Source organism: Amblyomma mixtum, chromosome 9 (genome assembly GCF_055824585.1).
Source record: "Amblyomma mixtum isolate Tamu chromosome 9, ASM5582458v1, whole genome shotgun sequence".
In the NCBI taxonomy this organism is placed as follows: domain Eukaryota; kingdom Metazoa; phylum Arthropoda; class Arachnida; order Ixodida; family Ixodidae; genus Amblyomma; species Amblyomma mixtum.
This window is the reverse complement of record NC_143020.1, coordinates 62,009,072-62,035,531: the sequence shown is the minus strand read 5'-3', so window position 1 is coordinate 62,035,531 and position 26,460 is coordinate 62,009,072. Positions and strand designations below refer to the sequence as shown.

General features: G+C 45.6%; 1 pseudogene; it reads left to right on the top strand.

Moving 5' to 3' along the window:
- Window positions 1–18,008: 18,008 nt before the first annotated feature.
- On the top strand, window positions 18,009–23,809 carry LOC149329293 (uncharacterized; annotated as a pseudogene).
- The last annotated feature ends 2,651 nt before the right edge of the window (window positions 23,810–26,460 follow it).

The window sequence follows — 26,460 nt, the reverse complement described above, 5'->3', positions numbered from 1 at the left end:
GTCTATGTTAATGGACGATCTGTCAAAGAGGTACAAACCATGAGAATACTGGGGTTGTATTTACAAACAAATGGAAAGAATACTGACACACTCACTAAGCTAAAACGCACGGTAGAAGCGACGGCGCGATTAATCCGCCGCATAGCTAACCGCAGACAAGGGGTGAGGGAAAGAGATTTATGCCGCCTAGTGCAGGCCTTTGCGCTAAGCAGGATACTCTATGCCACCCCTTATCTCAAATTTTCGAAAGCAGAAAAGGACAAATTGGATAGTATGATACGGCAGGCCTATAAGGCTGCGTTGGGACTCCCGCTAAATGCCTCAACCGAAAGGCTTATGAGGTTAGGAATACATAACACCTACAATGAACTGAAAGAAGCCCATTTAATGGCTCAAACAGCGCGATTAGCCAATTCCAGAACTGGCAGGAGTATTCTTACCAGGCTCGGAATTAACTTTCAACCTACGAATAACGATGCTAAAGTAGACTTACCCCGCGACTATAGGACGACCCTACTAATCAAACCACTCCCCAAAAACATGCACCCCTTACACCATGAGGGCAGAAGACAAGCACGAGCCAAAGCCTTACATAAGAAATACAGACAGTGCGCTGCAACACTTTATGTAGATGCGGCAGAATACAAAAATACCAATGCCTTTGCAATTGTGGTTGTGAACGAGAATGGTGACCACATCGTCTCGGCGACAATCAAAACGAAATCCTCTGAAACGGCAGAAGAGTCGGCTATAGCCCTCGCCCTAGCACATACCCAAGGGAGCATCATCCTCAGCGATTCCAAAATGGGTATCAATAATTTCGCTAAAGGGCGAATTACAAACACCTCCCTTAGAATCCTTAACGCAACCAAATTCTCACCAAATTATTCCGAATTGATATGGGTCCCAGCCCATTCGGGGAATCCGGGGAACGAGGCAGGCCACAATAAAGCCCGAGGTTTCGTCGACCGGGCAGTAGATGAGTCTGGCTCCCTGAATTTCACGAAGGACTCAATGATCACATATCATGATCTCACCAATCATTTTAAATTAGAGAGGAGAATTTTCCCCCCTCCAGACAAAAGACTTACTAAAGAACAAGAGGTTACGTGGCGTCGTCTACAGACTAGATTGATACGCATCCCATCACTCCTCGGGCACATTTATCCAGATCTTTACAACCCAAACTGCAAACACTGTGGCCAACGTGCTACCTACGATCACATCCTGTGGGACTGCAAAATAGAGCCACCTCCGGGTGATCTAGTTACAGCTCCTTCTCTCGAGCGGTGGGAGACCGTGCTGGCTAGCTCTGACCCCTGAACGCAAGTTTTGGCGGTGGAGTGGGCTGACAAAGTCGTCGGGGGCTATGTACTCTCGACCACTTAACGCGACCTCTTGCCAAGCTCTTCCCGGCGAATAAAATGTTTTACAATCAATTCAGTGACGTTGGCGAAAGAATATTCAGCTGAGCATATGATAAGTATTCCTATTACGTAATGAACATATCTCTGTCTTTTTTATCGCAGTGTTTTGGCCGCCTAGATTGCAGAATACTTTTTTTATGTGTTTTAGCTTTTAGATTTTCTGTTGTTTCCTTACAAGCCACAAAAGATTAGATTGAAATTTTTAAGGCCTTCAACCACTGCGTTATCCTAGGCGGCACTCGCGCGAGGGGGGGGGGGGGGGGGGGGGCAGAGGGTCGCAGGAAAAACCCCTCATCAGATGATCACAAGCCCTCTTGTGATCGCAGCGGGTTCTTCATGAGGCCCCTTTCTAGCCTCCTGAACTTCACCCAGTTCCGACGCCGATGCGTGAGGCTTTAGCAGCAGACTTTGAAGTAGAGAAAATTCAAGCCTGAGACCAATTCCGTTTCCATAACAAATGCGCTAATGAAGACAAAAGACGGGACATGCGAGGAGGAATAAGCTTTGGAATCCAGTCTGGCATGCTCCTGTTTAGCAGCTGGGGTTCATGAGCATTCAGTGCGTGAATATTTTAGTTCCCATAATCAAATTTCTCTCCCTGACATCTAGTAGAATCCGCCGCAAGTTTCATTCCGAACTTGTGTCTAGGAATTACATGTGCGGAGTTACAAACGCGTTCAAATACCGGGGAAAAAAATCCTCATTGCAAAGCTCTATTACAGCCAACAGTAGTGGCGCATAGAGGAATGCTAGTTTGACACCTTTTACCTAAGAGATGATCGTGTTCACCTACTGAAAGCCTAGATAAAGGCCGGCATGTGCTGTACATTCTTCCCTTTCCCTGCTTGATTTGACTCATCGCAATTTTTATAACGATTCAGTTGTTCATCTTGAAAGAGACAGTTACGGCGCCTTGTGTTTAAACATATACCTCTCCCGCACACCGACAGGTTCGAAGGCACGCTCCAGCTCCAATGACAAGAGGAAAGTTAGGCGTACTCATAACAGATGGCGCTACTCTAACGGCTTTAGGGGTGTCTTGGTAAGAGCAAAGAGGGCGACACCGTGCATGCCGGCACAAAGACGAGCAGCATATTCGTTAACATCAGTGTAATATCAATAGCAAAATGGCTACCCTTCGTGACTTGCACATTCTGCGTGTCAACCTATTTGCTGGCCATAGTGTTGTAACAGATTAATGGGAGTTCATAGCTCTGCAAATTGCTACCAGTTTAGAGATGAAAGAATAAAACTAACAGAAAATTCCGATAACCGGTAATGCGAGATTTGAGCGCCGCTCTTAACATGTCATCGGCTGCCAGCGCTACCAGGTGGAGTGTTACGCTACTCGACATCCTCCAGAATATTTTCGTGGCAGCCACCTTTCGGGTGGCATTTCGTTCATCTACTTAGACAGCGGGTTACGCCGACAACGTCAACACCGACTACGACGCGGAAGCCAGGAAGGGGCGTCTGAGAGCTGCACTCTTAAACTTATTAACAGCTGTGCATCACTCGTAAAAGTATTAGAGGAAATCCTTGCGCCCGCGACAGATGCGTATCTGGCATTGGGATCAGATACCAGCACTCAACATTCTTTTCCATGGCTTTGTCTGGTACGTGCATGTTTTTCTCAATAGAATATTTACTTCTCTGAATGTAATTTCTCTCTTATTTCTCGCTTTGTGGCAACCAATAATAACCGAACGCAAGAGATCAAAAACTTATTTATTCTAATGTTCTTTATTCGGCCCTATGGCTGGAAAAAACGTTAAGCTTCCTCTGGACAAATGACGATTCAGCATTATACCTTTTTGTGATGGAACAGCGCAAAACGAAGGGACAGGCAGTATTGGGTCCTGCTTATACTATGGCAGCGTTGGGAGATAATATTATCGCAATTACAGAGGAGGAGTAGATTAGCTTAGATTAGATTAGTCGATAGATTAGCTGACAGTATTCTTTGATGTGGACGGTGCAGAAGATATCTCCACAGCCTAATGCTGGGCAGTTCCCGGATAAGTATTTTCGCGGAACAAAGATAAAGTTGATAGCCAGCCATATGCCGCATATTGATTTCTGCCTGCCCTCTGGCCTGATAAAAATACGTTATGAGCGGACAAACGCACCATACAAGCATTTCTGCATATTCTTCGCCGGTTGAAGTTGGTAGCAAGAAATAATTGGCAAGAACAGCTTAGAAGGATCTAGGAAGTTTGGTAGCTTTTATTTATTGACGACGCATTTCGCTCCCTTGTCACACGTTACTAAGTCATACGCACCAAAAAGCTTTCTCTAGGTGCCCTCTAACCCGCTTGAACCAACTACACGTCTTGGCATATGTGTTGCGCGGAACACATGTGTGGTACGGTAAATATGTACATATTAGTAGAAATGTTCCTAAGAGCTCGTATTTCATACCTCCATAGAGTGAGATATTGACGCTAGCGCTACAGAAGACGACGACGTGAGGACGGTAAGAGAGAGGACAACGAAGTTCTCCTCCGTCGGTGTCGGCCCCGGACGTTCTTGGAAGCCTTCCCAACTGCATAGTGCGTTAGCGCGTCTTTCCACCGACGTGACATCTGGTGGAGGTGCTGGGTACAGACTTTCATGTACCGGACGCCCGCATCAAGCCACGATTCAAGCAGAGGTCGACCACCCCAGGTATACACGCCTGTTCACCAGGGCAGCCGCCTACTACAAGGCCTATCTCCTGAGTTCGGTTCGGGCTGCTCCCCGACCCCAAGTCAACAAGGAGTGCCGGCGCTGCTGCAATGAATCATTCAGAATCAACGACGCCAGTCCTTCTCCACCACCAACGGGATCCGGCGCGTTTCCACGGCCTACCTCATGAGGACGCCGTGGACTGGCTGGACCAGTTCGACCGGGTGGCCACATTCAATTCTTGGGACGGGGACTCAAAGATGCGCCATGTCTATTTTTCTCTCAAGGACTCTTCAAGGACATGGTACGTAAACCATGAATCTGTCCTCCGAACATGAGAGACATTCAAAACAGAATTTCTCAAGGCGTTCACCAGTACGTTGCGCAAGGAGAAGGGCGACCTTCTTCTGCATAATCGCATCCAACTTCCGAACGAGAGTGTGATGGTGTACGTGGAAGAGATGGCACGCCTCTTCCGTCGCGCAAACCCAAGCATGCCGGAGGAAAAGAAGGTGTGGTTGTTGATGAAGGGTGTAAAGGAGCACCTTTTCGCAGGCCTGGTTCGGAGTCCACCCGCAACAGTAAGTGATTTCTTCAAGGAAGCAACATCCATTGAGAAATCACTCGACATGCGGGCACGGCAGTACGAGCGCACCAACGTATCGGTGCTCTGCGCCCGTTCTGAGGAAACCTCCATAACCTCCGCAGAATCACTGCGTGAACACCGACGTAACAATATCACCACTACCTAAAGTCGTACTACTTATTGCACCGTCCCATTACCTCACCAGTTCCGACTAGATGGCGTGGCAAGAATGATATATTGCGTTATTCGAGGTTCGCACGTGTTGTACCGCCAGTAACGTTCCAAACTGCCGCGTAATAAGCGAGTCACAGGCATTGTGACAGGCTATGAATTCTTGTTGTCCTTTTTCACTTCTCTTGAAATGGCGCATACCCTTGACCTTGGCCAAACATAAAATCAGTATTGCCACGACTGGCATTCGAACCCGCGGCGGCGCGAACACATCTGCTTACCTGGCCATTACGAGAGATGATCATGCTATCACCGCAGCCGATCACGCCTCTTGTTAAACTGCAACACTCTCTCACGCCGTGCATTGCGCATCGTTTTCTTCATGAAATAAGATTGCCATCGAACTAATATCGTCGTCAGACGTGCCGTCGACCCAGCAAAGCAAAACCATGAGCCAACCAGGCTAAACACACGGTTCACGTCTCATCAATTTAAAAGTATTAAAACGCCACCACTTTTTCGTTTGTTCTTTCATTTGCAATGCTTTCCGCTGCTTATCATGCGTAGCGGGTTCTTTGTTTGAGATGGTTACGCATGTGGGCACTGATAACCCGCATGATCTTGGAGCACACGGTCGCCCCGACCACTATGTGTTTGTGAAACCTGAAATACAGTACGTGCGTCGGACATGTTTGCATATGGAGGAGTCTGCTGAGACCGACTCCCCTGTGCGTCTTGCGATTCAGTGATGACCCGGAGTGAAAGCATCTGTCCGCTTTCGAGAAGGTTTCACCATGCACAGTTTTCAACGTCTGTGGCAATGCCTTTGTGGGGACATCGTTCGACAAAGACTTTCCCTGTGGAAAGGAATCTGAGCGCACAACGTTTGGTTAAGAAGACAAGTGTGGTACAAGACGTCATAGATATGTAAGCTTTTGTTTTTCTTGTACAGGACTTTGTCAGGGACGAACTGTTGATGACTACATTAAAGGAAAAGTGTGAGGGTAGCGGGGGAGGGAGGGGGGGGGGGGTGAGGAAAGTGGCGCGTTATAGATATGGTGGCCTATGGTTCACACTGGTATAGAGAACGATTTCGCAGCGCTCTTTCCGTCAACAGTTTTATGGGCAGCTACGAAATACAAGGAAATATATGCCACCGGCTTGCTACGTGTATGCTGTAATCAAAAACTTTCTTAATCATTGCTGACCAATCGAAAAACTAAGGCCGAAGAGCAGGGGCTCTCGTTGCGTATGAGAGGTGACCGGTGTTGGTTAAGGAAATCCATAACTGTAATATTTCTTTGTTCTTGATATCTGTGCTATTTTGCCTCTTCCCGCAATACTACCGGCACAAAGTGCTCACTTTTCACCCCCCGCGCGGTTCCCGTGGAAACCGTCCTCCTCTTGCATCTTATGCTGTCGCCAACCCTCCCTCTTCCCCAATAACCATCTTCTAGTTGATGTTTGTCCCCCTTTCACGGTACCCACCTTGCGAATGGTTCCCGTGGTAACCACTCTCTGGTTACGTCTTCCTATGCCTTCGTCATACGCTCCTCCAGTGGTAACTGTCCTGCTCCTCCCCGGGTAACCGCCCTCCAGGAGGTTTCCGTGGCAACGCTCCCACCGGTTACGCCGACGACGACAACGGCACACTACTACTATTACTATCACTACTACTACAACTACTGTTAATTATGCATCTGTGTTAATTATGTGTAACTCATTGATCTTTACATATTTATTCATGTAGTACGTATGCGATGTTGTTACTTTTCTTGTTTTTCCTTTGTGTACTTTACTGTGTAATTTGCCACCCCCCTGAGCAATGTAACGGGTGACGTGGCCACGTCAGGCAAAAAATGAATTGCCTTTTGTCCCGTCATCTCTGACAAATCGATGTCAAAATAAACTTCACTTCACTTCACTACGGCGACGATGACGCGAAACCCAGGAACTGGAACTCAACAGCTGCCGCAGCTTTTGGCGGTGGTTTCTTCGATTGTATGCATAAGTCTCGGCATTTTTCATGCTAATAGAAGTAATAAAGGAACTTTATTCATAAATTGCACACAATTCCTCTTTCTGTTTTCATATATTCTTTGTTATGGTTTGAGCGGTGTCTTCCTTTTCAGTAACGTTTTTCTGAGTGACGAACCTTGCCTTCTCGTCTTTGAAATAAACGCTTACCTTTGTAGCAGTGGTCCGTATTCTTTTGGCCGCAGCTGCAGACAAAGTCACAACTACGTGCACTTCCATGGCACTAACAGCTAATCCTGTTTAATGATTGCGCAGTACATGCAAAGTGCTAATTATCCGTGCAGCCAAAGTCTCCCGACAAAAACCAATACCTTTACGCCTTACGCCACTTCTTTCCCCAAGATGACCTGTATCTGTAACTTGAGCTGTAGTCTGGACCGCAAAAGTGGTCTCTGGTCCTGAGCACATGTATCTACGAAGTGACTGATGCATCATGACTTCGAAAATACGTGAAAATAGTGAAAATACCTGCTTTAACTAGAGTGTAAACATCCAAAAAATGCGCAGATGGCAAAGTAAAAAGAAGTGTACATCACACGCGAGCGCTGTCCCAGCTCTAGATCGCTTTAGGTACTTTAGACACTTCTTACTTTAGATATACAGGCAAGTGCTGCTCAGGCTGCGCTTAAAAAACGAAAGAAAAGGCCACAGGGAGAGGGCCATTCGTGCCAGCCAAGCAAACAATCGCTGTCTACGCAGCTGAACCACAACTGGAACCGGCGTCACCAGGCTTCCTACGGATTGCGTGACGTACGCTCAGTCGCCCTTACCTAGTGAGGAATTCCATCGCACGTGTCAGTCCCAATTAAACGAGCGGCTGGAATGGCCCCAACGTGAATGACGCATGGGCGAATTCCCTATTTTATCTTGAAGTTTTGTTGTTTAGACCATTTTATCATTTGATCATATCGCTAGTTGTCAGGCAATAACTTCCCTATTTGAGGCTGCTGCAGAGAAGATAACGCCTGTAGATGTGTGGCACGCAGTTATTTGTCAAAGCCACGTAGAAGGCGTACACATGCATGGAACTGGCCTACATGTAGCGAATGAGATATCTAGAGCAACCTTGCATACAACTGTGCGCGTTTCATGCTCAAGCGGCTGCCGACACCAGCTTTCACGTACTCCTCATTTTCAGCGAAAATCACAATTGAAATCTTCTGTGCTTTGTCAACGTTCTGCCCCCGCCTCAAGCGTTCACGTTCAGCGTTTCTCCCGTGGTATCCAAGTGGAGAGGTTACCGCTACATGGGCACGACTTATACGGGACGCGCTACAAGCACTGTGTGTTGTCTTCGTAGCCACTTTGCGCAAGAAGGTGAAGCCCAAAGGCAAACGGAAGTGCTCTGGTTGGTGTGATTTTCGTGCATACAGGCATGAGCTATAAGTACTCAGGTAAGTTTCATTGGCCAGTATCAATTGCCTTTATTTTTCAAGATTGTCGCTGTAGGTACGCTCATGACTAAATATTTTCGGGTCTGGATTTGAAAAAACGTAAATCTATAGGAGAGTTTCTATCGAAATTTATTTACCTGGCGCATGCCAATTTCCTGTTGTCGGTAACAGGCGGTAATTTTTTTAATAACATTCTTTTAAAAAACACGCAAGAAAAATGTGCAAATCCCTCGCTTTTATACTGAAACTGCGTCACTAGGTAACAAACTGAAAGTGTTGTATGATCTACAAAACTTTTAACAACCTTCTTGGCGGTTGCGTGCGTGCAGCATTTTCACAACCAAATTCCTCTGTGCAATTGTGAGAGTGTGATGAAAACCAAGATTTCTCTTTTTTATTTGTCTCTTGAAATTTCACTATGTGTGATCGAATAGCTTATTATTTCACTCTCTCTTTTCTGGAGTCTACAAAACCATTACAGTTTGTCCTTGCACTATCGGTCGGAATTCAAAACATTCTTACGAAAACTTACGAAACATTCTTACGAAACATTCTTACGAAAGCAAGAAGCGTGGATTGACAACTCTTCTTTTGGAAAGGCACGAGTTTATAAAGGCTCTAAAACCATAGTGCGCAGGCTCAGGTAGCCAAAGCACAAACTCCAGTGGCATCGCCATTAATCTCTTCTCTGTGGGTTTTCACTGTTAAAGAGCGCATTCCATTGGTATGATTACTGCAGATATTGTCGATACTTAACCCTTAACAAGGGATTTGTTTCCGCTCTTGCTATGACTGCCCACGCCAATGACAGTGTCTACCCGAACAGCTGACCGCAAAAAGGAATTCTTTGACTGCAACAGCTTCAAGCAAAGAGGAGTAAGATACTGCTTAAAATTATCACTGCTGTTCTGTAAGGGCGCGAAGAGGTGGTTATTTCAGTCTATACAGTTTGCAAGTCATACGAGGTTTCCATCTCCCGGTGATCGCTTTTTACCCTTTGAAGCCCCAGAAATATATGGATCGGCAACCTCTGAACGTAATGTTTCCGAATACTGGCGTGTTTATGCGCTATCAGCTGATAATACTTACTGAAATCAACCGCAATCATTCTGTTCACGCCACAGTTGTTCTTCGCTGTACTACCAGTAAAGAAACATATCGGGCCGTGATGTAGAGCTATTTTTTTTTTATTCGTGAAGTCTGCCTTGAGGCATAAGTTGAGAAAAGGGGAGTGGAATGTAGGTTGATGCGTTGTTTTTGACAGACGATAACGAAGAAATCTGAGACGACACACATCATCATCAGCAGAAGTAGAAGTCCCACTACGCCCACGGCAGGGCAAAGCCCTCTTCCATGTATCTGAAATTAATACTTTCGTGGGACACCTGTGGCTACTCTATACGCCCAAACTTGTTAATATCTCATCCGCCGACCTAACTTTCTGCCGCCCCTGTTACGCTTGCCGACTTAGTTGCAATGGTTAACTCTCCGAGCTACCGCATTGTTTTTTACTTTAGTTAAGAAGGCTTTCAGCAGTAATCCGCCGTCAGCATCCCTACTGTTGTCGACAACGAAAATCTGGTTTAACCACCGATCGCGACTGCAAGCCGGGCATGGAGTTAACTTGTTCTTGGACTCTTGTCATTTTACCGACTCAACAGACATATTCCCACCTTTAACAGCGTCATCTCGTAGAGCAAGCCGACAGAACATTTTGGGTATTGGTCTCGTTACTGGACATAGCAGTGATCCGACCGGAAGTCTGGCTTTAGAGATCTTTCTGTAATCGAAGGATGCTAGAGTGCTATGTCCTTTCTTAGTGTTGACGCTAGTTTTCTCCGAAAGTTCTTCTTTTAGCCCTCATTTGTTTTTGTGGCTGTTCTTCGTTTTCTGAGCGCCTTCTGTGATTTTAATCGGGACATTATATTTGAATGGAATTTGAACGGCGACAATTGTTTTCCTATGACTGCTGACCATGCCTTGTTATTCGATTTTTAAGATATTTTGCTCATCTTGCCTAGTACCTAATTACTAATCGCAAACTCTCCCTTAACTTTTGCTTGTCTTCTATTGGTTGCCCAATTCTTTTTCTCTCTGCTCTTGTAACCGAGTCAATTGACGGCCATAGCGGTACGTTAATAACCAATCAGGACATAAACTATTAATCTGGTGGTTTGCTCATCGAGCTTTCTTTACAATAGCTCCATGGCGAGGTCAATATATTTGCGCACTGGGTCCAGGCTTGCTTAACAATGATTGGTCTCTTCCCTGGATTTGGTTGGTAACAACTTTATTCATAGTCCTGCAGAGCTTTCGCCGACGGGGCCTTAGGTCTCCCACGTGGGGACGTCGAGGCGCTGCCTCGCCGTCGCCTCGCGGGCCTGCTGGACGGCCCAGAGTTGGTCCCCGAGGCTGGGGCTGCGCAAGGCAGCGGCCAACCGCGGCGGGAGGGTTCCGGAATTAGCACCGTGAAGGTTTTTGTAATGTAATGTTTTCGCAGCGACTCTAAATGACCACCCGACGGTCGTCCAAAAATATAATCGGAACGTGGTTAATTTTGAAAAGTGTGAGCTGTGTTACCACTTCAAGCACGCAAGTCTGCGATTCCAGTACAAGAAATAAAACCCGTTGCGTCGCGCATAACTGAAGCACAGTGTCGCAGTCACGCTGGACACCGCACTCGAATCCTTGCCTGGAGAGAAGTGCACTCAGAGACACATATTACAAACGCGACTCAAAGAGTTCGCTACTGCCATATAAAGTAATTTTTAAGCATGAAGTGCTTTTAGCTCCCGTTGTCGGCAGTGTGGTGACGTCACGCCGAGACCGAGAGCCATCATCCGGGCACTGAAATCCACTCATCCGGGCACTGAAATCCACTCATCCGGGCACTGAATTCCAGTCATCCGGGCACTGAAATCCACTCATCCGGGCACTGAATTCCAGTCATCCGGGCACTGAAATCCACTCATCCGGGCACTGAATTCCAGTCATCCGGGCACTGAAATCCACTCATCCGGGCACTGAATTCCAGTCATCCGGGCTCTGAAACGAGAACATCCGGGCACCGTACGAGACTTAACGAGATTTAACGAGACTCTCTAAGCCCTCCTACGCGACCGGCATGCAAGCGCCGGTTGGTCTCCAAATGAGACAAAAAATAACTGCTGCCAGTGCCTTCTCAATGTTTATCAAGATATCAGTGGAGCTGTGGGTTTGATAATGCACGGAATTATAATTTCCGATTTCTAATAACGCGTGCAAAAAGCACATAAATGCCACGTTACACTTCGTTGTCATACGTGATCCGGGGGAGAAGCGCTGCGTTCAAAGGGCAAGGCATCGCGCCGAACGGGTGGTGGCGTTCCTCCCTTCCTTTACGGTGCGGTTCGGGTGTCCACCGAGATGGCAGAGAATTAGTGCGCCATTTCCTTTCCTCAAAAAACCTTGCGTTCAAATGGCAAGGCATTGCGCTGAACGGGTGGTGGCGTTCCTCCCTTCCTGTACGGTGCGGTTCGGGTGTCCACCGAGATGACATTAGGCCAGTAAACATTTCATGCTTACTCTACTCTCGTTTACGGGAGAGGCAGAGATTTTTTTATTGTATCCAGTACGCTTTTGTTAGTCAATAAGACGAACCAGAGACAATGGCGGGAACGTGCGCAAGCCGGGAACCATGCATATTCAACGAGTATAACCTATAAGCTTCCTCTGTACATTCGCTTACGCTGATGTATTAATGCCTTTTTGTTACAGACCATATACAGCTACCCAACAAGCGGCAACAGGACGATAACCAATGATTAAACATATTCAACCACTACCGCATAGAAAGTGTCTCCTATTCAGCCTACTGTTAAGAGAGTGTTGAAGACTTCGCCGCGGTTCATATCTTCGCCCCTTTAAGCAGACTGCAGCGCAGCCGCTGTCCTGGCAAAGATGGCGTCCTCATCAGACGAAAGCTTCGTGTTTGTCGTGGAAGCCGACGAGTTTGACACTTGTGAAGTGGGCACAGCTACGGTGACTGATTCAGCACAGATGACTGCTTTGGAATCGAAGGTCGGAGTACACCTACAGCTCAGAGACAGTCAATGGTTAACGCTACACACTGAGCCGCAGCTAAAGGAAATGTGGAATGAACTACAAAATGCATCAACTGATTTTGAGAAGACCGTAAAAAAGTACAAAGAGCATGGATCGATTTCAAGGTCCATTAAAGAAAACTGGAAAGATCAATTGGAGAAAGCACCTCTTCGATTCACAGAGCATTTCAACAGTGCGGACGAGGAAAATACGCTGAAATTCCACAATTCTAGCGCTCTAAGTGAAACGGTCACTGATGTGCGGACAGAAACGGTACAAGTGAGCGAAGAACAAGACGGAGCTCAATCCAATAAGCGGCTACGGCTGCAAGTCGAAGAGAACAAGTTGCTCACAAAAGAGTTTCTTCTCCTACAACGCAATTTTTCAGATGAGCCACTTATAGATGAACAGTGCGGAAACGCCCGGAAGGAACGACTAAGCCCAAAAGAAAAGAATTTAATGCAAGTTGCCTGCGCGGTTATGGACGGCACCGACGACAGACACCAAAGAAGCGAATGTGCACACATGCCGACCGAAAGCGTTGCCAAGAAACGATCTGAAGCGCAACCGTCGTGCGCCTGGTTCGTGAAATCATACAGCATGCTAAAAGAAAGGGCCCTGTCCAACGGCTTGGCTTCCTACCGGTTGGGAAATCTAGTTCTTGCAGGACATCTGCTCACTGTTGGAGTATACATGAAGAAAAGAGGCTGCTCTCTGAGCCTGCATATGCATATTGAAATGCTAAGCAAGCATGAGTCCACCTCGTGGCCATTGAAGGAAGGTATTAGACTTCTCCTGGTTCATCCCAACAAAGGAGATTATTGCACGATTGAAGCAAAATACGAAGGAAGCCTGATGCTGTACCAGTCAGCGCCGGAAGGCCCAATCGATAGGTGTACATATATCTCGAAAAGATATTTGTCTGTGAGGGATATAGAAGAAGGTGGGTACGTCAGTAATGACACAATAAAGTTCTTCGTTGAGGTCATCTGATGACGCGAAAAAGCGTCTGAAGACTTGTTTGCGGTGCTCGTCGTGTGCGTGTTTCAGACAGGCTCAGGAATGTGTCCTGGCCAATTTTCAGCTAATCAACCTCGCCTCCTCCCACCTTCACTGTCAGCGACAATTCATTGAGGGCCATGAGTGACAGACTGCAGGTATACTGTGTAAAGCCTGGATTTGAGGCAAGTCAAATTTGTGCTCACGAAAAAACGAGAAAGCAACGCAACACCAATATTTTAAATATTTGTGTGCTCGTCACTGTTGTATATAGGGTCTTAAAGTTCTGCAAAAAAAAGGTTTAGCTTAAGAAGTGCGCATTATTTATTTCCTCTATTACGGATGGAGAAGAATTACCCCAGTGCTGGCTTGAAACTGTGCGAGTTCCGAAGGATTTGTCAATGAATATTCCCTATCCAATAAACACTCCTTTGTCCACACTAACTTTTTTCTTGGGGCTGGCAATGTTCTTAGGGTGCAGGGCCTGCTCTTCCTAGACGTAGGTGGCGACTTGTGTTGATGGAAACCTCTCGTGGCCTGCCTTTATTCAGCACTGTTAGCTTCACAGCGAAAGACATGGTTGCTGAGTTCTATAGGGAGCGGCTGAACGTTATGTGGACAGATGATATAATGAAGTTTACAGTGACCAGGAGGCCGCAACTCTGACAAGACGTGAATAATTAGATATGAGAGAAGTCCTTGTCTTGCTGTGGGATTGCTGAGGCTGATGGGAATGATACTCCGTGCTGTCATTCGACTTACTAGGTAGCGGGTTCCAGCCCACCGCGGCGGCAGCATGTCGATGGCGAAATGTAAAAACACTCGTGAGTTGAGCAATATCAGCGCAATTAAAGAACCTCTGGTGGTCTAAATTGAACCGGGGACCCCCACTATGGCATCCCCCATATCCTCAGTCACTCTGGGACATTGAACCTCATACACGAAACCATACCATGCCATACCGCTCAACTTACTGGTCTTATCCTATATTATTTCATTTCATTTTATTACCTTAAAGACCCACGAGGGGTATTACATAAGGGGTGGGTACATATATTTTGGTGAGCAAGTGTTAACACAGCGAAACATGACTGGTAACATTATTGGCAAAGTTGGATGAGCACATGATGGCTGCGATGTCGTTGTTTAGGTCGTTCCAGCCTGCTGCAGTACGGGAAGAAAATGATGCGGCAAAGGTGGTAGTACGGGAACAAGGTCTGGGAACTTGAAAATGAACTTGAAAAGAAGCACGTCGGCGTCGCACATAAACGAAACCTTTACTCAGGAAGCGAACCTGTGGCAACATTTAACACAATTCGGCGGCCACTATAATGGAAAGTGCGCAGTGTGAATGGCGATAAGAAAGATGCCAGCCGCGCTCGACCCCGGTAATTATAACGACAGCCTCGCAATTTCGATATCACACGCATGAAAGAATATTAGTGATATTGTACATAGTGGAAACACCCGCGGGTCATCACGGTTTTTCCAGAGCGGTCCGCTCACTTCTCGCATAACAAATCAATAAAGCCGCGTACCACTGGGATCAAAAAAGTACCATGTGTATTGGAAAAAAGTATTTACCACCGCACATGACGTTGCACACGAAGTTTGTTTGCTCAAATAAAGTACGCACGACAGGACATTCGGTCTTTTCCAAGCTTCCTTACAGTTTCGGTACAATCTGAGACTTGCAAGGTGACGCTGTGCAATGTGGAATGAGAAAATAGAGCAGCTTCACTTTTTTCGGAGGATTGTAAAGAAATTATTTTTGTGGTTTATACCATTGGTAGGTGGCACGTTGAGTCCCCGGTGTGATTGTAGATGGCGACTCAGGTTGTCGACGTGCCGCCAATGTTGGCCCCAGGAAGGTCACGAGTCCCGTACTTTACTTGCTTGTGGGTGTAGTTTTTTTATTTCTTATATTCGACTGCGGCAAAAGGAAGCTTTAGAAAGCGTGGTCAGGAGAAGAGCAAGCGATTATAGAATGGCATTTTTCACAAAGTTCAGCCGAGATCTAAAAGGAGGTACTTAGACAAGTGTTTGTTCAATTCGGAAAATTCAATGCCAGCGCATTCGTTTGTGGCAGCCGCTTCTATTGAGAACATGGCGTCATATAGATTTCAAGTTCAAGTTGCAATCCCCACGTTATAGAAGCGCTGATGAGAGGTAGGTTCCTCAATCAATAGGTCATTTACACAATGGCGAACTATTATGTCGACTAGTACGGACCCCATACTCAGCAATTCTGGACAAAAGAATTTTTCAATGGAAAAGACTTTATGAACTCAACTTTTTATATATTGTAAGGTTTCACTACAAAAATTAATATATCGGCAGATATCCCCTCGGTAGTTACATGTTATTGTTATTAGCGTTTTGGCTACCGTTATAAACGTTCGTCATTGATACTCCATGACAGTCGTAACTGCTCGATGCGAGCAATGAAAAAAACTCATAAAGATTTTGCTACGCATCGGAACACTGGATCATTACCTTAAATATCTCGATAACAGTCCCTTACAATATTCCAACATTCAAATTTTTTGTCCAAGAATGCTAGACATTAGTCAGAAAGAACCGACAGCAGATGTGGGCAATCTTAAACCCTGACATCCTTTTGAAAAAGCCAAGTACACGTGATAGTCTAAGATAATTTGCTAAGCGATTTCGTAAGACGTAAGAAGAGATTTCCAAAAAAAGAAAGTGTCCTCAACAAAGCATGAACATATGCAGTGCTGAAAACATTCATTGAATGAAAGCGAATACAGCCTTCACACAGAAGTAAAGCGGAATTCATCGTTTTTCTAAATGCATTTTAATAAGTTTGTCGGCCTTTTCCTGACGAAAAGAAAACTGATTTGTCGAAAATATGTCGTTTTAAAATGCGTGCTCGGTACAGACACGATGTTTCCACATTAGCACCTGTATGTGGTCTAAATATGATGTTGCCACGACAGGGAGCACAAAATTGAGATCCACAATGGTTCATAATTCACCCCCATTCCTCGAAAGCGATTCGGTCGGCAACATGCCCGCATATAAAAAAAAATCCCACCATTTTGAGTTAACTTTATTCCTCAACTGTCGCTGAAATTAGAACTATAGAATTTCCCCGTACGATTGCGGCAACATTAAAGATATCGCGTGACGTTTCCTATGAACTATACAGGCCGCTACCTGAATAGTAGAGTACGTCTTCCTTGCAAACGCCTGCCTATTTAGTGCAGATGATTTGCCTATTGTTTGCACGCATGCCTTAAATGCGATTTGTGTTCATTTTTAGCAGAAGAACGCAGAGCAATGGCGCGCCATTTCTGCCACACTCCTGAGAAACAAAAAATGTGCTTACAGTAGCAACAAACCAGCCTCTCCTTTGTCTCTACGATATATGTACGATAAGGCAATTTTGTATGATCATGTAGATATAGACACAAACACGGGGGCGAAAACTGTCAACTGAAGTTTCTTGCACTGTGCATATATATATATATATATATATATATTTATATATATATATATATATATATATATATATATATATATATATATATATATATATATATATATATATATATATATATAGGTTCCGAGAGCATGAAGTACTTGACCGCTTACAGGAGTATATAGCGAAGTATACGCTTCGTTAAAGGAAACATATTCGTACGACTCGACGTTTTGATCGGAAGACAGATCTTCTCCAAGAAGATCTCCCTTCCGATCGAAACGTCGAGTCGTACAAATACGAAGCGTATACATCGCTATATATATATATATATATATATATATATATATATATATATATATATATATATATATGTGTGTGTGTATATATATATATATATATATATATATATATATATATATATATATATATATATATATACACGCTCTTACAAGTCAAAAAACAGCTGGGTCACTTACACAAGTTCCTTCTTTTCCCGAATCGATGCAGGAAGCTTCCCACAGCTTTTGTTTCCAAACAAAAAAAAGCAATTATTAGAAAACTAACAACAAAGAAAAACTGATGCACTGGGACAAAGTATATTGTTGATGCTTGTTGATATGAAAGCAAAGCTGCTGCTATAACTGTGTTTTCTTTTTCGGGGTGTCTGTTTTCTGACTCGTCGAAGCGTTTGTATGTGTGCACAACGCAATACACTTCAGTTGACCGTTTGCTCACCAGTGTTTGTTGTGCCTGTGTTGCTCCTGGCATTTCGAAAGCGCAGTTATGTATGACCATGTAAAAAAACCAACTAGCCCAATTTTAAACCCTCTGTGTCTACCCTACGTCCACCACCTCCTCTGCACTTCTCTCCCTTGGTCACCCAGCGGTCGCTTTCAACTAGCTCGCATGATCCGAATCAGCTGCATGATGAAGTGAGTGATATGAAAAACACCGTTTTAGTGCACTTGAGGGAAGATTGTCTACCCGCTCCGAGATAAACTCAGCACTTAGAGAATCCGAGCACGACTTCGGCTGTCCGTAACTCCGACAAAAAGATAGGTGCTATTCAAGGGCGTTGAACTGATTGTCTCTGTGGCAACGCTCAATATCGGCAGTGTAAATATATTGAAGCCGTGCAAGCTAAAGCAGCGGTCTAACGGAACTCGTCGGTCAAGCGCATGGCGTCCGTAGCCTCAATGGCTCAAACCAAGGGGCGCTACACCCTGATTGGCTTCGGTGAGGTCTTAGACTTGAGACCGCTGTGCTTCATTGAGGACATTCAGGAAGCAAGCATCTGCAGCGTCTGCGGTGTTGTCCCGAAGAAGAACGCATTCCTGCCTTGTCGTCACGTGCTATGCGAGGCGTGCTATGAGCAGTGCGTGCAGATCGGTGGCCACTGTGCGCTGGACGGAGAAGCCTGCCCTACGGCAGAAGTGCATTGGAGGGAGTTCTCTTTGGAGAGTCTTATGAAGAGAATGGTAAGTTTTAGTACGCAACATGCTGCATTTTTCCATATCTACATACCCGCTGAGAGTGAATTCCAATTTTATCATTGCTACGCGCATGTTCTCGTATTCTAGCTAAATGCTACCTGGTAACGGTACTCCGAGACATTCCGCCGCCTTCCTGGAGAAGGATACCACTACGGCAGGGTATCGCAGCGACAATTACAATGACAGCTACTAAGGGAACTTAGTTGCACTCGTAGCACTTGGTACGTTCGCTGTAACACAATTCTTCTGCCCACACAGGCCTTTTAGCTAAGACGTAGGTGAGCTATATGGTTAATAACACTTCCTCAAGCGAGCCTAACCTATGATCACATGTTCCTCAAGCAAGCCTGGTTTTGGTAGCGTTATTTTTTGCCACCGAGTGAACCGTACAGCCTTCACGCGTGGCACAGCACTACGGCGATAGTGGTGGTGGTGGTGAAAAACTTTAATCAAAGAGAGCTTGAGGGTTAAAAAAAAATGATAACCCTGCTGCATGGTCGGTATCCTTAGTCCGGGACACCGCATGACGAGGCCCCGTCTCGCGCCCGCTTGACCAGAGCCCTTTGGGACTCCAGTGTGGAGCAGTTGAGGAGGGCAGTCTCCCATGCCTCTCGGGTGGGGGTGGGGGAGGGGGGAAGGTGAGGATTCTGAGTACATGCCCACACCATGTGAAAGATCAACCTCCGAAAAAAGCTTATCAACGATTATTGTGAAAACCAGAACAGGCATTATTTGTTCTTAAAAGAACAATTGATGAGCGCGTGTTGGACAGTAGTGAGTAAGGTTGGAAATTTTTTATAATGAGATTTTTTTTTCAGCACGTTATCCCGTCTGCATTGCAAAATACTTACGATTAGGAAAGCGCCTGTTGCCTCGACCTAAGAGCAAGTAAGAGTGCAGTTTCTTGCAAAGCTTTTCTAAGAAACACGTCTAAAGTTACTGCAAGTACAGTATGGTCCACTGTTAAAGGGAACCTCGGGCAGCGTGGCCGCCGCGCTCCGCGAAGCGCCCCTTTTGAGAAGCGGCGAGAATCGACGACACCAGGCGCATGCGCAATAACCGCGGAAGGTGGAGCCAGGCCCGCGTCGACTGCTACGGCGCTCTTTTGGCGCTTGGCTTGCTGAGGTAGAAACTCGGGAACGCGACGGGTGAACTAAACATAAAAACCAGGTTTTCCTCGCAGCTACGTAATGAACGTGCGTTTCAGCAATATACTTTTTTCATTTCCGATTCTTCTTAGGCAATTTTTCCGCGATGCAACAGTGGTGCAAGAGAGACATCTCTAGTTCTCGTCCACTTTCTGTTCTAAACCCACGAAAGCAACCTCCTGTAGCGGCGGCGGGGCTGTTAGTGCATTTCGTCCGTCGCCATCTCGAACTGACAGCTACCAGACAAGTGAAACCGTTGGGAACCGAACAGCGTTTTATCGCCGCCGTCGCCCCCTGGGAAATACGAAATGCCGCATCATCCCTTTTGCGACCAGGCTGCTTTCGAAATCAACGGCTTTCTGGTTATCTCCAGCTCAGTTTGTATGTCCTGCCCTTATTTTAGTCTTTCATGCGAAAGTAGTTCGAAGAACGACGTCCTTGGCGTGTGGCGGCGGGGCTGCGCCGCTCTGTTGCAGACCACACGCGGCCGACTGCTCCTTCCACGCTCAGTGCCCGTGCGTCTGGTGCCGCCGATCGTGCACTCGGACATTGCATTATGCGCGATTCGCAATTTCGAAAATGTGTACCCTCATTGTTAAAGCAGAATGAACCAGAAAAAAAAATTGCATGAAATTGTGGGTATTTCTGCATCATTAACCTGTCTCGTTGCCTACGCTGCACCATTTGTCAGTCTGGAGTATCAATACCACAACCATGTCGGCAGTTGATGTTGGGCGACGGACTAAATGCACTAACAGCCCCGCCGCCGGTACAGGAGGTTGCTTTCGTGGGTTTAGAACAGGAAGTGGACGAGAACTAGAGATGTCTCTCTTGCACCACTGTTGCATCGCGGAAAAATTGCCTAAGAAGAATCGGAAATGAAAAAAATATATTGCTGAAACGCACGTTCATTACGTAGCTGCGAGGAAACTGGTTTTTATGTTTAGTTCACCCGTCGCGTTCCCGAGTTTCTACCTCAGCAAGCCAAGCGCCAAAAGAGCGCCGTAGCAGACGACGCGGGGCTGGATCCACCTTCCGCGGTTACTGCGCATGCGCCTGGTGTCGTCGATTCTCGCCGCTTCTCAAAAGGGGCGCTTCGCGGAGCGCGGCGGCCACGCTTCGCGAGGTTCCCTTTAACAGTGGACCATACCGCACCTCTGGGGCTAGGACACTTTCGGATGGCAGCACTTTTCGGGTCGCTTAAAGCCGGTCCCCAAGCAACACAGGTAACCTTCCCGATATTGGAAACGGATGTTCTCACTCTGGTCCTTCGTAGTACCTGCCATTGCCAATACGTTTCCAATATTGGGCCAATTACGTGTGCTGCTTGGGTCTGTGCAGGCACTTTCAACTCAGCGCTAAATTTAACACGGCGATATTCACAGCCTTTTCTCTATCGCAGAAGTACAGAAAGCGATATTTTTCAAAGAACTACGAGCATGAAATACCTGTTTATTGTATATACATACCCAACAGTTCTGGACAAAAGAATTTGTGAGCACGAAACAGTTTATGAACGCTATTTTTCATATAATGTAAAATTTCACTACAAAAATCAATATACCCGCGGATCACCCGACGGCAGTCTTGTATTCTATTTATTAACGTTTTTGCTACGGTCAGAAGTGCTCCCCATTGGTTACATCGGAAGAATGGATAATTACCTTCAATATTTCTATCATGATTTCGATATAGTGTCCAACAATTTTCCAATTTTCAAAATTTTTCTCGAAAATGTTGGACACGGTGTCATGTAATTTTTTCCATGCAGAAAAACTATACTGGAGCACAGTGCGAGCACTCAACTCTTGCCACATTGTTGAGACACACCCCTTTGTTGATAAGGGTATAATTTTGGGGTTAGAGAACATAGGAGTTTGTAAACAGCACTTAAGTTCCGGCGCTGGAGTCGTTTGCAGCCTGCTTCGCTTCTTTTTCCGTTGCCCGAAATCTCTCTATGTGCTGGAATCGTTTCTAGTATAAAAGAGCCTACGACGCTGAAAGGGTGATGTACGTATCGCGCATTCGGGGAGACTGCCTGTCTATCAATTACTCCTTATTATGCATGACATATTTTATAAATCAGCTTTAAAGTCTCACTTCGCTCACCAATTCCGCACAGGGTATAAAGGATAGTTTCTTGTATGTTGTGTATTGCTGCCGATGTAAAGTACGCCTTTCGATCACATAATTTGTCCTCGTAAGGGCTTTAAAGTCTCACTTCGCTTACCAATTCCGCACAGGGTATAAAGGATAGTTTCTTTTATGCTGTGTATTTCTGCCGATGTGTAGTACATCTTTAGCTTACATAATTTGCCCTCGTAAGGGCACATTGAAACCACAGGAGGAAGCTTCCTTAGATGAGCCGTCAGCGATTGTTTGGGTCTCTTGTATATTGCAGCTATGGAACTCTGAGTGTTAGAGTTCCATAACTATCGCCTTCAGTGAAATGCGCTTTATGGCACTCATACCAGGTGTAAATTGTTCTTTTTGATGAAAACTGCACTTGCACGGTATGGAGCTGAAGTGGGAACACAACAAGACCCTAAGAAGACGAATGTGTAACGTGTTACATTTGGATGAGCTAGAGATTCCAAGGAGGAAAATACGATGGCTGTAGTGCCGGACACTGAGCAACAGCAGGGAGATCTAGGCATTGCACGACTTCACGAAAGCCTAGTCGCGGTGGTTGGCGTCACTCCAATGAAATAAGTGGTTATCGGCCGGGCTGTACTTATCGGAGGTGCCTGCACACCGTGTCTTCTGAGAAGTGATAATGTCTCGCGGTAGAGACTTGACTTGCACTACGCTTCCCGAAGAAGCGATTCCTCTGTGAGGAGAAAACAGCCACGAAGGAAAGTTTCCAAAGCAGCGGAACATGAGGCCTAGCTGTCTCCAGCTAGTCCTGAAGGATTGCTCCCACTCGATATGGTGCTTCACACTTGGAACATCAATACAGTAACCTCCATGCTTTCAATGTGCACGTTTTGCTATGTGCACATATTGGTAGGATTTGGGCTAGTTGAGAAAGTGAACGGTTCGCTTTGGTCACTACGATAGTCGCAATACCATGACTTGTCCGCTACTCAAATAACAACGCATAAGCTGGCAAATGTGCTGCGGGGCGCATCAAGGTCGGTGAAAGGTACTTAGACGTGTGTAGCAAAAAACCATCGATATCTTTTCTGTGCAGGTGCGCTGCTGGAACCATCCAAATGGCTGTGACGTTGTCACGGATGCTCCGAGCATGATGAAGCACTTCCACACAAACTGCGCTTACCAGGTAGCAAGCTGTCGAAGCTGCGGAGCGAGAGTCCTTCACAGAAACATCATTGCACATAGAGAGTCAAACTGTTGTGCATTTGCTCTATCGACACCATCAGGTGTGTCCCCTAAGGAATGCATGAAGTTGGATATCGAAGCTGTTAAAAGCGAGCTTTTTACTGTCAAGGAAGCCTTGGCCAATATTACCGCTCAAACAGCAGCTTTTAGAGAAACAGTTACACACTTCTCTGCACTGCATGGGGATAGACAACTGTCTGTGTCCTCAGTATGCGCACAGTCCAAGACGATAGAGAATATGACTGAAAGAATACAGACGCTGACATCATTCATCCAGAAGAAATATGAAACGCAAAAGGTTGATTTGCAGACACTGAAAACGAACTGGGAAGATAGCCTGCGAAATACTGCACTTGCTATTCGAGCACATTTGATCGAGATAAGAGCGGATGATGAGCGCGGAGCACTTTTCATGGCTGCCGTCGACAAAAGGTTCGCGAACTTGCGTATTGCATTGCATGACATTAGAAGAGAGCTGCAAGCTACCAAGGCAAGGTCTAATCAACAAAAAAAGCAAGAAGACGGTGAGAAGGTGCACGTGACAAAGGTATTTCCTTCTTCACGAGAAGACCCCGAAGAAGCGAAAACATCTCACATGAAAGACGAGAATGTTAATAAGAAAGCTTCGAATAAGGGCAAGCAGATTTCGGTACAGTGTGCTGCCGAGGTTAAGAGTGGGAGTAGCGGAACGAAAGAACACACTGAAAAAGAACAAGCTCAACCTTCAAGCCTTGCAAAATGTGTGCCAATAGGTTATAGGGCGTGCACGTGGTACGTGAAAAAGTACTCGGCACTGAAGTGCGCCGCAATGGCTCGTGGATGGGCTCTGTGCAAGGCAGAGTACATAAGTATCGCAGGCCATTCCTTCACTCCCGGAGCATTCATCAGAAAAAGAGGCTACTTAGTGAGTCTACACTTGTTCATTGAGTTGCAAGGCAGCTGGACTTCTAACCGTCCCTCGTGGCCATTCCAACAAGGAATCAGGCTTCGCATAATTCACCCAAAAAAAGATGAAGATAGCATGATTGTGGCAAGAGGTGGACATGAGGGCAAAACGATGCTTCCATCGACGCCAGAAACTTGTAGCGACGCGTGCAGTTATGTCTCCTACGCATCTTTCACGATGAGAGACGTTGAGGTCGCTGGGTTCATTCAGCGCGACCAGCTGAAGCTTATTCTGGAGGTCATGTAGCAGCGTGTGAATCAACTTTCCAATAATGGTCTTTCCTCTTGGATGTCTTCGTGCTGCAGATTGAAGAAGTCTTCAAACTTGTCGCAGCTCTAACGCGCCGTACGTTCTCTTCTAAGCGGAGAAGACTACCTTCGAAAAGTCCTTCTGCTGAAACTCCTTCTTTCAGCACAAGGCTTCTTATCGTTGATTGTGTCCTCTCTGCTCACTGTATTTTCAAGCATGCAAACAGAATGTTATAAAGAGGGCCAGAAAATGTACACAAGACACCAAGCCAACAACTTATTGTCTTATTTCTCCAGCTGCGAAGACATAGAGAAGAAGGGAAGAGAATAAAAACACGACAAGATAAAACAACATAGACGCCAAGAGAATAAAATCATTGCTGGCCGTATCGCACAGCAAATCAAACAATAAAATAGGCTATTTCTTTTGCAAGATGAATGCAAGATGGTGCGCTTCGTTACACTTTTGCTAAAAACCGAATTCTTAATCCTGAAGAACTGTCTCGAAGAAAAAGTGCGCGCTGTGGAATGCAACAGGCCCATCACGTTGGCAAATGTGGACTGCAAACTTTCCACTAAAGTTTCATTAAATGTTCCCCAAAACAGAATGTCAGTTCTCATTCGCCCCGCTAAACGTGCGGTCTCATAGGCCGTTTCATTAAAAGTAATGCACACGTTACTGGATCATTTTTTCACCTTGCTTCTCACCTCATGAACAGCTTGCTTTCCTCCAAATCGTCCTTTCGAAGCCAGTTATCGTGTCCGCCATTCATTCCTTGTTGCTCATTTGAAGTGGTCTAATTTTGAAAATCAGGTTACTAAAGGAATGCAACTCATTTGCAAATGTTTCACTCGCTCAGCTTATTAACGGCCATCCCTCCAAGACTGTCCTTTTTCACCCTATTTGCAATTGTCTGTAGCCGCTTCGTTTGATTGTTCTCTCTAAAATTAATATCCAGGTTATTACTGTCTTGGGCATTAAAATCAACAGTTGTCTATGCTGATGATCACAGTTTTTCCACTGATGAGTACAAGCTTAAACACCCCTTCAGCCAAGATAGAGGAGTTTGGCTTGTTTTGGTTTAAGTTTATGGGGTTTAACGTCCAAAAGCAACTCAGGCTATGAGGAACGCCGTAGCGGGGGGCTCCGGATAATTTTAACCGCTTGTAGTTCATTGAACTGCACTGACATCGCGCAGTAAATAGAGGAGTTCGGCACCGTCTCTAACACTCAGATGAATTCCTATGAAAATTGGGTAAAAAAGCTAAAACATAGAAACATATAGAGTAAATATTTGTAACTGAGGGCATCTTTTTTGGGCAACTCCCGATTTTCAACGGTTAAAAAGCAAAAAAAAATTTCTAGGTTACAATGGATTTGCTTCGTTCGCCTTGTTACCAGAACCTTCGAGACACCAGCTACACCAAAGACACAGAAGCTGCTAGAACTCTGAATAACACGGTAGCCGTCAAGGAGCATCACCGTGCGTTCTGTTTGGAGGAAGGGCAGACTTGCGACCACTACGCCCGCGCAGCCTCCTCTTTGTAGCAAAGATAAAGCTATCATCGAGTAAAGTAGTGATCATTGTTGAGTCTTCTGACAGCGATAACGAAAAGTTCTTAAGATACAGAACTGTTGAACAACGCCGCCCCTACTTCCGTTTTCTTTCGCGAGATATTCGTTTTGCACGAATATCACTCAATTAGCGAATACCCTCGAAAAAAATTTGATTTTTATACGATTTCGATTTAATACAACGCGATTCGTTTCCATTTATTCCTGAACTCTTTCATTCGAAATGGAGTAAAAACGACACTGTTAGATTTCTAAGAGTACTATTTGCATACCCTTAAATAAGATTTTCAAAGTATACTCCATAGAATTCACAGCAGAAAAAATTATGACGCATCAAAGTTTACCTTTGTTGCGTTGTGTAATTTTTTATAGTTAGATCATTCGCAGAGCTGTCTTATGCTGGGCCAATAGTGGCAGGGTTTTATCGCCCAGACCCGTCAGTTCTCGCGAATAGCTCAGAAGACACGCCGAAAAAGTACCGCGCTGTTCTCACAGTTCTTTGTGAAGATAATAGACATGAGTTTACACACAAATGTTTATACCAGATAAGGGTAAGCAAGAGTCATACATAATATAAAAAGAATGCTTAGGTGATCGGCTGGTGTGGAATATTGAGAGCAACGCCGCATAGCCGCGAAGCCAAGTAAGTGGTCGACAGGTATCGCAAAAGGGGACACACAAATAAAACAGCAAAAATCATACAAAAACATATCACCAGACAGCCGTCTCCGCTCACAAACAAATACACATCGCTGCATCAGCCGTGAGGTAGCGTAACGTTCTCGCAGTAATTGGGTTCACCGGCCTCCGTGCTAGGCGGGCAGTGGTACGCCGTGGCAAAGTCCGCGTTTCGCCTGAGTGGTTCATTCACCAAAAGCGTGGCGTCAAATGTGCC